Source organism: Microcebus murinus, chromosome 8 (assembly GCF_040939455.1).
Source record: "Microcebus murinus isolate Inina chromosome 8, M.murinus_Inina_mat1.0, whole genome shotgun sequence".
Lineage (NCBI taxonomy): Eukaryota > Metazoa > Chordata > Mammalia > Primates > Cheirogaleidae > Microcebus > Microcebus murinus.
The window spans coordinates 1,309,155-1,313,834 of record NC_134111.1 but is presented as its reverse complement, the minus strand read 5'-3'; the positions used below and the strand labels follow the sequence as shown (position 1 = coordinate 1,313,834).

Below are 4,680 nucleotides of genomic sequence, written 5' to 3'. Positions count from 1 at the left end.
TGGCGTCTCTGTTCCCTGATTTTTCCAGCTGCTCCCCTGGGAATGGTATTGCCTCGGAAGCCAGAATAATCCTTACTAGCCCTTGCTTCTGGCTTCTCCTGTGGTTTCTCAACAGACTTCTCAGGAGCTCCATTCTCTTCATTTTTGGTGAGAGACACTACATTGGAGCGAAGTTCCCGTAGTGGCTGCACAAGAACTGAAGATGGCTCTTTAGGGGCTTCTGGCACGCCTCAGCATAGCTTAACTTTCGGGGTCCTGTAGGGACACAGCTACAGCTGCATTTATGTTACTATTACATGGTGACGCAGTATTTGCCCTTGATGGCTTCGCAGTAGTTGGGGAAGAAACTGGTATAGTTATCTCGTTGAGAACATCCTTCTGAACAGTAGAATCCTCTATTAAATCCTTTTCTTGCTGAGTTGTGCTTAATGTAGGAAGCTCAGCTGCACATGGAGGACTGGTACTCATACTGAGCTGCTGGGCAGAAGTGCAGTCTGTCTGCTCATCTTCTGCAGGCACTGGGCAACTAACTCTCAGCTCTTCACTATCCTTTTCTTTGTAGACACCTTTAACAACATCAGACATCCTATTCTCCAAAACAAGTTCACCTGGCATTCTTGATGAACTTCCAGGTAAAGGAGGAAAATTTGTGGCTAGTAAGTCAAACTTTGGTGTTGGAGCCTTTGCTTCAGCTGTTGAAGGATGGGGTCTTGGGATCCTATCATCTTCTCGTCGTCTTCGACCTCTGAAGAGAGTTCTCCTGCCCCTACCATAGTCCCCATTCTGTTCCATCTGCAAAGTGGGAGATTCCTTTGTAAGGTAAGTTTGCTCCTGATGCCCTGCTACTGTAGGGTTATGCCGTTCAGTTGGAAAGTTCCTTGAACTGGATCTGTTCAACTGTCCATCCCCCAACGACACAGAGCCCTCTGTTGAGTGTTCTGAACCACTGGATGACCTAAAATGAGGCTTCACATGATTTTTTTGGAATGGTCAACCCAGATTCATAGCAGCAGCATTTGTTTTATAAGATCCTGGTGAATTAAAGCCATTCATAAAACTACCATTGGGAAAGGGAGCCAGTGGTGTTTCAAAGTAAGATGCAGGATTTGGAGACCAAGACTGAGGCACAATACTATAGACCGAGTACTGTTGATGAGGATTATATACAGGCTGCATAAAGACTGGCGAGGCATACTGTGCTTGTGTATGAATGGGCTGACTATACATACTGGAATCCATTAATCGATAACCATTCTTAGCAAAAAATGTATTGATGGCTTTTATCCTTGCCATGATTGGCTTGCCCTGAAATGTTTTAACTTCTCTTAAATATTTAAAAGCCTGCTGTGCATCTGTGTCCGACTGGAAAGTGATATACCAGTTGCTATTGTGTGCAAACTCACAGCTTATCACTTTGGGGCAGTTTTCATTTTTGAACAAAGCTTTCACTTCCTCTATTGGTGTTGTTTCAGGAATCTCTCTAAGAATCACAATACAATGCTTATGACTTGGTCTCACTTTCTCACCCTTCTCATCAACTTGTACCATGGGAGAGGATCGCAACACTTCAAGAATTAGATCAGGGTCTGTGGTCAGCTTTTTTATTTCTTCCATGTTGGCAACTGTCCAAATTGGGACGAACTGATCACTATCCATTTGAGATATCAAGTAAAGATCCTTTGACAAATTTTCTCGTGAGAAACAAAATTCCAACTGTTTTAGGTCTCTGTAGACACTCTTTTAGGTCTTCTGTAGAAATTGCTGAATTGCTTTCTCCAGAAACATCATATATTTGGTAACTCAGATCTTCTGGTCCTAAAATCATTCCATCAGTTGATTCTTCAATGCCTGTATTATTTCTTGTGGTTTCACAGGATGAAGAATACACGACTTCATACTCCTTACACATGTCTTCTGATGGCTCTGTAGTGCCCTCAGGACGAGATCCTGATGTGCTGCTGTTTCATGCCAAGAGCTGTCACTTTCATGAGTTACTGGGGTGGCATCAGTACTTCCAGGAGGAATTTCTTGCCATACTTTGGCATTAGGATTTAAACCAGTTCCTTTAGATGTTACCTGCGCATTTCACCTTCCTCCCTCCACGGCCCCACATGTTGCTCGCCTCCCTCCAGGAAAAGGATTTTGGAAGAATATAGAATATAGTCACAAATTGCCAGACAGGAGGAGAGATTCTGACTCTGGAGACAGGCGCAGGCGTACATGTGTGTTCAAGCTGAGCTCTGAGTAAACGGGGGCCATGTCTGCTCTATTTGCAGAAGGCTCCCAGGCTAGTCCAGAGTAAAGCACCCTGAAGGACTCTGGAGACCTTCCTGGAGGGGGTGACCTGTCCCCCAACAGAAACTCAGAGACACGGATGCTTGCAGTGTGCACACACCTGCAGTACACACCCCTCCCCTAGTCCTGGGCCTGCACATTTGGTATTTCCAGATCTCTGTGCATCCTGTACCGATGGGCACAGGGCCTAAGAGTCCTGAGGCAGCAGCAGAGCCTGGCCGAGAGGTATGTGGCTCCAAGGTAGAACTGCAGGCTCGGGGTTTTAGGGCAGGAGAGCATGTTAGGAAGGGCCCGACCTTGTCACACCCCAAGCAGACTCAGTCACAGCGCCCTGGGAAAGCAGGGCTGGGAGGCAGTGCCCAGGTAGGACCATGGCTCTGGCCTCTTGGTAGGGCCAGCTGCAACGAGGATAAAGTTGGGGTGTCTTGAGCCCAGAGAAGTGGAGGATTCAGCAGCAACATGACCAGCTCAGTGTGTCACACACCCCCTCTGCCCCCTCTGCCCCAGGCCCGAGAAGCCTCACACCAGCGTCTGCGAGGTTCTCTGAGGCCATGACTCATGAAGTGCACCAGCAGTCCCTGGCCAAACCATGTTTTGTTCAAAGGGGAAGAAAAGAAAAAGGAACACAAAGGGGAAAGGAGGGAAGGAAAAAGTGCAGAGAGCCAGCAGAGTCTTCATCTGTGAACAACGGGACTTTCTTCTTCATCTTTGCTGTTGGAGCCCCCACCGCGAGCAGAGGGAGGCGTCTCAGGGAGCCCCCCGGATCCCCGCCTCCACCGAGTCCCCAGAGAAGTCCCTGGGGGTCAGGGCCACTGGGGAGGGCCCGGGAGGGGATGGGACTGCCCTGGGTGGGGAGGGTGTGCGCCAGGGCTGGGGAGGGGCTTCCTGGGGCTGAGCTGGGAGACGCCTGCTCTCGCCAGGAAGGGCAGGGTAGGGCGCAGGCTCTGCAGAGCCTCCCCGTCTCTCACCCTTGCCACTGGCCCCAGCAGGCTGGGGTGCGTACTGTCATCCTTGAGGGGTCATCTGCCAGGGGCTGCTGCGGGATGTTGTGTTGCAGCTGGCCGCCACTCTCTGTTTGAGGACACACTTGCTTTTCTGCTGGGACAGCCGAGGCGTGTTCCTGGGAGCCGGCCGCTGAGCTGAGGTCTGAATATGAGGAGGAACCGGTGACTTCAGGACGCTCAGTCAGGCCATGGGTGGGGGCCCTTGGGTGTGGGGACACTCAGATGTGGGTCCTTCAGGTGGGGGGTCCCTCAGTGTGGAGACAAGCTGGCCACTCTGGGTGCTGAGTCAGAGGCAGCTGGGGTGGACATGGCTCTGGGGCTGGTCCAGTGCTTGCTGTGTGGCTCAAGGCAAGTCATTGGCCCTTCTGTGCCTCCATCTCCTCACCTGTAAAACAGGTACCTGCCTCCAGGGATGCCTGTGGGGACTTCTGTGGTGGCAGTGCCAGCGCAGCCCTCCTCCAGCGCCCGGCCCTGGAGTGGGTGCTGGCGGGAGACTGGCGGGCGGCAGAGCTGGCGCTGATGGTGCACTGCCGCCGCGGGCACCTGCGGGCCGGCCTCGCCCGCTCGCACGTCTGCCTGTTTCACGTTCGCTCTGCTGTTGCTTAGTGATAAGTGGCACTGATACAAGGAAGTGGGATCCTGGGGGTGCGGAACAGGCCTGCCCTCAGCACAGGCTGCCCTGGGCCCCTCCCAGCCCGCCACCATCATCCCACCAGGACTGCCTGCTGAGCCCAGCACCCAGACAAGAGAGGTAATAATAAATGACTAAGACCTAGGTTTGGGGGTGCGTCCTGCCTCCTGTGGTCACAATGAGGCTCAGAGTGAGCAGGTATAGTGGGCGCAGTGGCCAACCCACACAGCCGCACCCCCAGAGCAAGCAGCATGTCACTGTATCTGCTCTGCCACTGGATTGAACATTGCCCTGCTGCGCACTGACACTCCAGAGGGGTGACATGGCCACCCATGGCCCATGCACCTGTCACCACACACAGGCAGGTTGTGACACAGGACAGAGTGAGGCTGAGTGTGCAGGGTTCCTGGGGGGCTGCATGGGGAGAGCGTAACGGGGACACATCAAACTCCTGGCTCATGGGAGGGGACGCATGGCTGGGACACAGGAGCAGTGGGCAGGGCTGCCAGCCAGCCTGGGAGCAGGGGCTAGGCTGGGCCAGGGAAGAGGACAGCGCGGCCAGAAGGCGCCAGTCTCCAGGGTGACACTGGTCTCAAAGAGAAAGACCAGAATGGGCTTTTGTGTTCAGCAGATGGGAGGGGCTGTTCCCAGGGGACACTTGGTGGAGGGGAGGAGAGGGCCACAGGAAAGAAAGGGCCACAAGACACGGCAGAGATGCCCACCTCACACCCTCACTAGGCAACAAATGGC

The 4,680-nt window shown here is 53.1% G+C and overlaps 1 pseudogene; it reads right to left on the bottom strand.

Moving 5' to 3' along the window:
- Positions 1–225: 225 nt before the first annotated feature.
- Positions 226–1,924, bottom strand: LOC142872332 (la-related protein 4 pseudogene; annotated as a pseudogene).
- Between the last annotated feature and the right edge of the window lie 2,756 nt (positions 1,925–4,680).